The 11,416-nt window shown below is 34.2% G+C and overlaps 1 non-coding gene across 1 annotated transcript; it reads left to right on the top strand.

The window, feature by feature from the left end:
* The first annotated feature begins 6,471 nt into the window (after positions 1–6,471).
* Positions 6,472–6,635, top strand: LOC136327639 (U1 spliceosomal RNA). Its single transcript, XR_010729819.1, has one exon. It is a non-coding gene; the product is annotated as a U1 spliceosomal RNA (small nuclear RNA).
* The last annotated feature ends 4,781 nt before the right edge of the window (positions 6,636–11,416 follow it).

Here is an 11,416-nt window from a genome sequence, read left to right as displayed (position 1 = left end):
CAACCATTATAGAAGTTTTATTGCCTTGACGGCATCTGACTGTTCTGAAGTAGCCTAAGCTGTTCACATGGAGAGGCCACATGGAGAGAGAGTGATACTGGCTAGCGCTGATATAAGTAGCAAAGAAGCTGTTTTATTTCTTATTTATTTACATATATTAATTTATTTTTAATCTTTAAAAGCATTTATTGATTCAAAAGAGACATTGATTTGTTGTCCTATGTATTTATGCATTCATTAGTTGATTCTTGTCTGTGCCCTGGTTGGGGATTGAATCCTCAACTGTGGCATATTGGGACAATGCTCTAACCAACTGCACTACAGCCCAGAGATTGAAGAACCTGTTTTAGACTATCAAATGCCAAGTGGAATATACCTGAGGCTTCAAATATATTGACCCAGTTGAGTTATCTGAAATCTCTACAGCTTTTTCAGCTATGTCATTTGCTGCAGATAGCATGCAACAAAGATAAGTCACCCTATTGAAATTCTTGTTCTCACAATTGTGAGTATAATGAACTAGTTCTTGTCACTAACTTTTGTAATAGTTTGTTCTGCAACAACAAATAATTAAAATTATTCATTGATTGTTCATTTGTTCATTTTTCTACTTTCTTATACTGAAAGTTTCATGTCAGGATTTGCCTATTTTCCTCATTAATATTGACAGTTCCTAAAGCAATAACTGGAACATAGTAGTCATTAATATACTGTTATTGAAGGAACAAATAAAAAATGGATTAAAAAGAGTACAAAAGAGCCTTTCAGAGAATCTACAGTACTCAATAACTGACTGGATATACTTGGTGGGTAAAAAGAAGTTAGAGTTTGTCTTTAGATTTTAGGTCTTTTTAATTGTATTGATAGTGGTAACACTAATAGAAACAGAAATATCAGGATAAAAAATGAGAGATTATAAAGTAATTAATCAGGGTAAACCTTTGCAGCTGAGAAATCTCTCTTAGTTTTTAACCACCATACATTGGAGTGAGACTAGTCTGTTCTGAGTCTCTGGCTCACCTACCAGCATCGGTTAGAGATTATAAAGTAAGTAATTTGGTATACATTATAGTTCAACTATTGGAACATCTAGGAGAATATGGTAAATAATGAGTTTGATATAAAGCTTAGATAGCAACAAGTTATATTCTTGATATAGAGTGAATACAAGTTTAAGAAGAAATGGATACTAGTTTTAAGTTATAAAAAATGTAGGAAGGAAGCTAAAACTGAATGAAGTCCATGTGGTTTGACATGTAAGAGGTCATTTGGAAACTAAATTAAAACAGATTCAAGGCCTGACCTGTGGTAGCGCAGTGGATAAAGCATCGACCTGGAAATGCTGAGGTCGCTGGTTCAAAACCCTGGGCTTGCCTGGTCAAGGCGCATATGGGAGTTGATGCTTCCAGCTCCTCCCCCCCTGTCTCTGTCTCTCTCTGTCCCTCTCTGTCTCCTCTCTAAAATGAATAAATAAAATAAAAAAATTTAAATAAATAAATAAAACAGATTCAATAAAATAAGGCAAATTGATCTAATGGTAGTAGATTGAAGAATAAATTTAAAAAAATAAAATTTAGAAACATTTAATATAAATGTTTTCAAGAAAATTAAAAGATTAAAAATAAAACAGAAAACCAAAAAACAAGGATGGTTATGATCTCATCATTTGATATAGAATATAAGTTTGTAAAAGAAGATAGGTAAACTCAACCTCTAACTATTCCTAAAGTAAATTGGATAATTGAATAACATTATGGCATCTCAATATTGAAATAAAACAAAAATTCATGAGGATAAATGAGAGCATACAGAAGCAAACCTTTTGGGTCCTTAATGCAATTTACAACACTATTATCACTGCTTGAGAAATATTATATAATTTTTTAAAGCAGTATATAATATATCTATGGTCTGTCTATATTATATCTAGACTATAAAAAAATGTGATATAAATAACAAGATAATATTTATTTTAAACATACTTTATATCTGTCCATACATCAAAGAAACTGTTACTAATAATCAAAGATTTAATAATATTCTATTTATAAATGCACTGAACAGCAAGTATAAAATTATTAATCAGACTAAGACTACTAAATGAAGTTGATGATTATACTGCTTTCTTCTTAAAGTGTAAATAATATTATCTCATGAGTCATTGTGTCATTCTCTTGCTTATATTATCTTGCTTCTACTAGATAAGTAAATATAAATATACTAGACAAAGCTTGTGTGGATGTGTGTGTATAAATGTATGAAGGATAATCAGGACCATATTAAATCTTTATAATTCTGGGAAAATAATAGTTACTTTAAATTGTCTGGAAATATTTGTCACATTGCATATTTTAAATTAATCTCAACCATTCATTGAACATTCAGTGCTTAAAATTGTTTCATATATAATACAGTTGTGAAAAAATTGAAGATGATGAGATAATAATAATGTAAGTCAGTTATCCATGATGTAAAATAAAATGAGGGAAGAAAGAGTAAGGAGACAGAAAGAAAATGAGTCTCGATGGAGGTGTGAAGAGTTGATGGGGGTGAACCTGATATGTTACAAGATTTTACTCTTTACCGGACAGTAGCCTGGAAAGTCAATCTCCAGAATGTGGTATCTTAGAAGGAAAGAAGAAGTATAATAATAGTCTAAGGTCAAAGACTTTCTTCAGCTTCCTTGTCTCCCCTTAAGAGAAAATTCCTGAGTTTCTCAGCGCAGTAGATCCCTGAGCTGGATTTCTCTTTCCTTAGCGTGTGGAAGTACTCATGACTGAACCACAAACTTCTCTTTTTTTTTTTTTTTTTTTGTATTTTTCTGAAGCTGGAAACGGAGAGAGACAGTCAGACAGACTCCCGCATGCGCCCGACCGGGATCCACACGGCACGCCCACCAGGGGCGCCGCTCTGCCCCTCCGGGGCGTCGCTCTGCCGCAACCAGAGCCACTCTAGCGCCTGGGGCAGAGGCCAAGGAGCCATCCCCAGTGCCCAGGCCATCCTTGCTCCAATGGAGCCTTGGCTGCGGGAGGAGAAGAGAGAGACAGAGAGGAAGGGGGGGAGGTGGAGAAGCAAATGGGCGCTTCTCCTATGTGCCCTGGCCGGGAATCAAACCCGGGTCCCCCGCATGCCAGGCCGATGCTCTACCGCTGAGCCAACCAGCCAGGGCCTGAACCACAAACTTCTATATCTTTGTTTTTTGTTAGATATTATAATTCATAAATTATATCATGATTCTTAGTGATATCTACTATGAGCATGTGAATGGAAAGTGATGGCATGTACTATACATACAGACACATAGAGTTCATTTTGGAACTATGATCCTTAAAAAAATTATATAATGTTCTCTCTGGGCCCAGAGTAATGGTATCAGGTCTATATAACCCAGAAAATTTGAATTAAAAAAAGAGTGAAAAAAACAACAACACTTAATTTATATGATTAAATTAATGTTACTAGAATGAGGAGGGAGAAAGACAAAAAATGTTCTTTGCTATTCAGAATTTAAGATTTCTATGCTGCCTTCTAATACCCTCAACTCTAGAATACTGACAGTTACATTATCTGGCTACTCACACAAGTCACCTGAGAAAATTAAGATAGTAAGCTAATGTCATTCTGATTTATAATCATTTACTATATACACTTAGTTTCACCTCTTTGATTCTTGCTGGGTCCAGGCTTGCTTTGGCCAAATAAAATGAGTTCACTATTCAGTAAGGAAAAAGAGAAGTGAATTGGAGCTAGTCAAAAGAAATTTTTTCATGAGAATCAATGTACATCACACTCCATTGGCCAGTGATTGGTTATGACAGGTAATGAGAAAGAAATTCCAAACTTTTCAGTAAGAAGCAAAAGGTGTATAATTTACACAATACACAAATGGTGGTGAAATGAGGCTTTTCAAAGTGCTAAAATACTATGTACTGAGAAGAATGAGCTGTTCATTACTCATTTTTATGTGACACTCAACATACACATCTATTTAACATGGGTATAATTTACAGTGTATTATTCTTTTTTAAAAAATTTTTTTAAAAATTTTATTTATTACCTTTTTTTTTTACAGAGACAGAGAAAAAGTCAAAATGTCCTTTCCTAAACTGAGATATAAATGACACATAATATAATGTTATGTAAAATAATATTAGTTCAGATTACAACACGATTATTTGATATACAGGGGGTTCTCAGATCATGACACAGTTCCATTTCTTCAACAGTAACATAACCCAAATTTTGGTTTATGGACCTAACATGGTTGTGTTAGAATAATCATAATCATAATCTAGAACACAAAACACAACTAAACCCCAGAAAAAGGAAAAGAACATAAATATACTGTACACTATACAGTAGTAACAAAAAAATGACCAAAAAAATTAGTGTAAAAATTTCTTACCTTTATTCCTGTGGTTGGCTTGCACACTGGAAGGGGCATTGCAAGGTGGGAGAGAGTGACCTATTGGAAGGAGGAAGCTGGAGAACCTGCAGAAGGTGCTGGAGATAATGGGTCAGGTGAAGCAGGATTTCCTAAGGAACAAGCAGGAGATAATGGAGATGACTCTACCTGCACTACAGGTGTTTTGTCTCAAGAAGCAGCTGATGTAGAGGGTACAGGATCTGTGCTGGCCTCTCTACCTTCTTAAAGAATTGTTCCAACCTAGTCTGGAAGGTTGATGACTTCTCTTCCAAAATCTGCCTATCACATTGCAAGCATCCATAACAGCTCTGTAGACCTTACTGAATCTGTCATTGCTGGGTCCTCAGCCTGAAATTTTTCCAACCCATCCTCTACCAGAGAAAAACCTTCTGTCAAACTCTTATTAATAAATCTCTTGGCTTTTGGTGTTTCTAACTCTTTTTCTTTAATCAGTTGCTTCTCCAGCTGAATGAGGTCCTCAGCAGAAAGATCCTCTCCATCTGATGCCAGTAGCTCTGTGACATCCATCATGATGGCGTGCCTCTTTTTTGAAGCACTGTCATCTGAAGACTCTGACTTTCATTAAAGAGCCATAATATGGGCCAAATATTCACCAAACAAAGCAACACAGTGGAAACACTTGTGCTTTTAACAGTCCAAAATGGCATAGCTAAGCATACTGGGAATGCCAACTCCCTTAATCATACACGGTGTTACTGCGTGTTCTTCCACCAAGCACAACCAAACTAGTTTGCCTATATAGTCCATGAGTATGACATTAATGGAGTAAACCGGAATACTTACATCTCAATTTTTTTTTTTTTTGTATTTTTCTGAAGCTGGAAACGGGGAGAGACAGTCAGACAGACTCCCGCATGCGCCCGACCGGAATCCACCCGGCACGCCCACCAGGGGGCGACACTCTGCCCACCAGGGGGTGATGCTCTGCCCCTCTGGGGCATCGCTTTGCTGCGACCAGAGCCTCTCTAGCGCCTGGAGCCATCCCCAGCCACCGGGCCATCTTTGCTCCAATGGAGCCTCGCTGAGGGAGGGGAAGAGAGAGACAGAGAGGAAGGAGAGGAGGAGGGGTGAAGAAGCAGATGGGTGCTTCTCCTGTGTGCCCTGGCCGGGAATCGAACCCAGGACCTCTGCACGCCAGGCTGATGCTCTACCACTGAGCCAACCAGCCAGGGCCACATCTCAATATTTTTAAGTTTTTATGGACGCGAGTGTTATAAACTTGAAACATCGTATGTCGAGACTGTCATAACCGGAGGGACACCCTGTATGTATTGTATATATTGTGAAGTGATCACCACAAATGTAGTTAATATCTATCATTGTACATAGTTACAATTTTTTTTCTTGTGGTGAGAACATTTAAGATCTACTTCTTAGAAACTTTGAAATATACAACGTAGTATTGTTAACTATAGTTACCATTCTTTCTGTATTCTTATTTTCCAAGTGAGAGGATGTACGATAGTGAGACGGACATCCACATGTACCCCAAACAGGATCCACCTAGCAACCCCCATCTGGGCCTGGGCTCTGCCTCTGGGTCATACTCCCAAACCAGCTATTTTTATTGCCTGATGCAGAGGCTCCAAGGAACCATCCTCAGTACATCTGGGTGATGTGCTGGAACCAATCAAGCTATGGCTGTGGAAGAGGAATAGAGAGAGACAGACAGAGAAAAGGAAGGGAAAGGAAGCAAACAGTCACTCTGTGTGCCCTGACTGGGAATTGAACCTTGGAGAGCCACACACCAGGCTGACACTGTACCACTGAGCCAACCAGCCTGTAGTTACCATTAATAAATTATATCTTTAGGACTTATTTATTTTGACCACTTTTACCCAGTTCACTGTGGGTAAAAGTGGCCAAAGTATTTTTTTGCTGACATTGAATTTTAGAGTTACTCAAAATATCTTTTCCAAATTAAGTAAAATATTTAAAAAATTCATGAATGTTTTTGTTTTTGTAATTGGTTTATTACATATGGAAGTAAATATTAAAAAAAAACCCACAAAAAACAGATGGTAATACTTACCTGGCAGGGGAGATACCATGATCACGAAGGTGGTTTTCCCAGAGTGAGGCTTATCTATTGCACTCCGGATTTGCTGACCCCTGCGATTTCCCCAAATGTGGGAAACTCGACTGCATAATTTGTGGTAGTGGGGGACTGCGTCCTCGCTCTCCCCTGTTTAAATTTATTTATTAAAAAAAAAAACGAAACAAAACAGATGATCCTCGCTGGTTGGCTTAGTTAATAGAGCACCGATCTGGATGTCCTGGGTTTGATCCCTGGTCAGGGCATACATGAGAAACAACCATCAGCTTTTCCCCCACCCACTCCCTCTTTTATCTTCCTTCTCCTCCTACAGCCAGTGGTTTGACTGGCTGGAGCATCAGCCTGAGGCTATCTCAGTTGGTCTGAGCATTGGCCTGAGGTGCTGAGAATAGCTCCATTGACCCTAGCATAAGCCTCAGGTTGGCATTGCTGGGTGGACATCGGTCAAGGTCAAGGTGTATATGGGAGTCTGTCTATCTCCTTTTCTCTCACTTTAAAAAAAAAAAGGAATCAAAATTGAATATGTTTCCAAAATATTTTCTTTAAAATAAACTTTCTTAATTATAATCAGGAAAATCATTGATGAAATCTACAACACACTAGAGAATAAAACTAATATAGACAAATTACAGCAGTAAGACAGAAGGCAAACAGAATCCAAGACACTCAAAACTTAATTGTTAATTCAATACATCTATTTCTGAATCATTTATTGAGTTTCTCTTAATGTAAGTGTGCCAAAATCTAGCACCATAAGTTATTTTTATTCTGACCATATATATGATTTTTTTTTCTTAAAGTTCTCTATTTACTCCCTTCCTTGCATTAAAACCCTAGGCCTGCATTACCTCTCACATATATTATTGCAAAAATTTTAAGAATATTTATGTTTAAAATAGTTAAAATTTAACTAGAATTTTATAATACCAATATGCATACCTACAAAAATTTAAAAATATAAATGTAGTATATATGATTTATTATTTAATTTTTATCTCAGATAACATTATTTTTGACATTTTGATGTTCCAAAATAGATTTTGATAGCTTTCTCTACTTGATTTAATAGTTTTCTGCAGTGATCCAATTCTCTATTTTGTCTCTTCTAATACTCATTGAACAATATGAATTTACTTAATACCTTTGAACGATACACTTAAAAATAGTTAAGATAGTAAATTTTATGTATTCTACCACTATAAAAATTGGGGGGGAACCATGATATAATTCTTATTTAAATTCATAATACATTATTGTCAACATGTTGCTTATATATCCAATTATATATAATACATATAATTACCAGCTTTGCAGACTTGTTTGTAGCTGCTATGAGTGTTGGTTTCTAAGTAATCATAGATACCACCTTTTCTGGAAAATTTTCCCTGTTTACACAGGAGTTGCTCAGTTGCTCAACTGGGAAGTTATCCGTCCAGGCACCCTCAGAAGATTAAACCAATGACTTTCTTACATGCTGATACTGAAAGATGGCTCCCTTGCCTTAAGTGAAAATAACTCTGGTTCAATCGGTGCTGCAGATGTTTCTGTGGGATTTTACTAAAACAAGTATTTAGCCAAAAACAACACTCTTGCTTGGCATTCCCCTATGATTTATACCTCTCCTTTCATCTTCTTTCTCTTGAAATCTCTACTAAATAAGTGACCTGCCCAAGTGTCACCTCTGGTCCTAGGGAATCAAACTAAACAGTAGCAAGAGTACCATGTGTGTAAGTTATTCAATAAACAAGTTCTCTCAAAACTCAGTATCATCAAGTAAAAGTACATACAAGACCTCTCTAAAATTTAACAGCTCTAATTTTTAGCATAAATGTGGTCTTAAAGTTCAAATTTGATAATATGCTATTGCTTTAGAAGTACCTGTTGTAAGTTCATGAATACAATTTTTAGCTTTGGGAATATTGTCTAAAATATTGTAGGTCTGGAAAAACAGATTGAAACCATTTATAAAATCTTGCCTATTATGAAAGACAAGTCCAGATGTATGACATAGACAATAGCCATGGACCTGCTGCTAACAACATATTAATTTTATTTTAAATAGGTTGGCTGAAAAAGTAAAAGAAACTAAAAAAGCTTTATGGGCATATGGGAACATCAGTCAGGGCACCTCACAATGGTGAATGGTGTATGGCTGAAAGATGATTGTGTAGTTATTTCCAATAACCTTTGCCAGAAAGTATTAAACAGAATACATTATGACAGTTTCAGCTCATGAAATGGTGCAAAAGAAGAGCATGGACTGCAGAATTTTGGCAAGTATTCAAAAAAAATTTAATGAAAAAGTAGCTTCTTGTCTGGTATGCCAGCTCCTATAGCATAAAAATATGAAAGAGATACAAATGAGAAGACGAGCAGCTGTCAGAGTTGGGAACAAGTTGGCATGTGGGAAAAAACAGCTATTATATCTACTATTAGAGAATTAAAATTGTTATTTCATGGTCTGGAACCACCAACATAAAAAGTGGTGGGAATGAAACACACATAGTAAATATTCATACAGAGTTAATATTGACAAGTACAATATATTTAAATCAGCTTCTTTTAACAAAATATACTGTTTATGTGTATAAAATTGTTTTGAAATTTTTCTACTCAATGTCCATTTATGTATAAAATTTAGATAATTAACTTGCTCCAGGTATATTTATTGGAAGAGAAAGTTTGCTAATGTGAAATTCTCTGAATTAATGAAAAGGATTTGTATCATTATGTTAAATGACCTGCCAATGACATGTAAAATTCTGATAAACTACTGAGAATTATATAACAAGTATTCAAAAATAACTGAAATAATTACTGCAGTTTTAAAAAGGCGCCATATAATTGTTAAAACCCTAAATAAAGCAAAATAAACCAAATAACAAAACCATGAGAATATTTATGATAAATTAAGCTGTGCTTACTTCAATAATACATCTGGGAAAGGGATTTGTTTATTTTGCTTACCTTGTGTAAAAACTATCAGCCATGTGGTTTTCAAAGGTCTACAGTACTTAAATTGATCTTGATTTGAGTATCACATTTTATACCTGACTTTGGGCAAATCACACATTCTGTTTTCTCAATGATAAGACATGAAAACCTTACTTGTTATATTCTCATAAGGCTCTTATAAGTATAAATGTTTAATGTACTGTAAATATGAAAGGTTTTATTGTCTTTGTTAGGAATCCACAAATATTAGAGAACAAATTCAACTAAACAAATAATGATTCTCAGTGATAGACTAATCATATTATATTCCTTGGAAAAGAATCTGTTCTCATAAAATCAACTGGTCCATGTCTCTTATAAGACTCAAGTTGAAAAAAAATGACCAGAACGATGGAGAAGCTTTGCCTTTAGGTTATTAATTTTTATCTCTTGCAAGATAGTTGTTATTGGGAACATGAAACAGAATGGTTTATTTCTATTATTTTTCCAAGTTCTAGTATGGTCTTATTAGATACCAGGTTGCACTAAAATACTGGACAAAAAAGAAAAGCAAAAAAGACACTAAAAGGAAAATATCTATAACTTAAACTACTGTAAGTAGAATTTCAACACCATGAAGGCAAAGATATTTAAATATTTTGCTCATTTCTATAATAAGAATGTAAAAAAAGTTATACAATAGAATATAAAAGATATTTGTTGAATAAAATGTTTTCATACAGTAGGATATAAAAAGAATATTTCTTGCATAAATAAGTCACTTCTTATTGTATTTAAGAATTGTATAGAATAGAAATTGTAGAGACAGAAAGTGTATTAGAATTACCAGGCGTTAAGAAGATGAGGAAATGGGAAGTTTTTGCTTAATTGATACAGAGTTTCTGTTAGCTGTCATGACAACTTTGGAAATAGATTGTAGTTGTTTTCACAACATTGTGAATGTGATTACTTTCATGGAATTATAATTGTAAAATGACTAAAATAGAAAAATTTTAAACATTTTATCATAACAAAATATTTTTCAAAATTGTAACTAATTTAGAAAAATTCATCTTCAAAATAATCAGTTAAAATTATTCAACAGATGTAAGAAAAAGTAAGAATTTATGATTCTAAAATATCTGTATATTAAAAATACTCTATTAGCAATATATGTTTTTCAAGTAAAATTTTATAATGTAAAATGAACAGACCTTCAGGGAAAAATTTATGAATTTTGATAAATACATGTGTCATGAAACCATAATTTCTGGCAAAATATAGACAATTACTATTACCTCAAAATATTTCCTCCACAAGATGTGCTGAAAGCAGTTTATAAAAACTTGTAAGTAAAGATCAATATTTTCTTGGTATTTTGTGAGCTAATTATTAAACATGGACATTATAAAAAAATTATATGAACCAACAAATAATAGATTATATTAAAATCAGAGTTAATGTATCATAAACATTAAATCTTAAATATTTTACTACATGTTATACTTATTTTGCACTACTGAGATCGTCTGTTGTTTCTATATGGTAGAATACTATGTGTGTGTTACTGTGCATTCCTGACTCTGTGTTCAGTGACTTTATATGATAGTTTAAAATAGGCAAGCTCAGTATTTATAAAATGAAAATCACAATTTTAAAAATTAGAACTTTTTTCTTCACAGAAAGTTTCTTAAATATATACCTGCACATCACTGCTCACCTATCCAGCAACCAATAGTCCCATATTTTTACTTCTAAACAAAAGCTTGATTTTACCCATTCTTGAACTTCACATTTGTGAACTCAGTTGATATTCTGTTTTTGCACCTGGATTTTTATAACATATTTTTGAAATTTTTCTATATTTCTGTATATATCAATAGCTTGTTCTTTTTAATTAATCAGTAGTACCCCATTGTAGAATATATGGTAATTTGATTTTTCTGGCTGCTTATGATAATATTTAAATTATTTGTATT

This window comes from Saccopteryx bilineata, chromosome 2 (genome assembly GCF_036850765.1).
Source record: "Saccopteryx bilineata isolate mSacBil1 chromosome 2, mSacBil1_pri_phased_curated, whole genome shotgun sequence".
In the NCBI taxonomy this organism is placed as follows: domain Eukaryota; kingdom Metazoa; phylum Chordata; class Mammalia; order Chiroptera; family Emballonuridae; genus Saccopteryx; species Saccopteryx bilineata.
The sequence above is the reverse complement of the archived record's forward strand: the minus strand, read 5'-3'. Positions and strand labels throughout refer to the sequence as shown.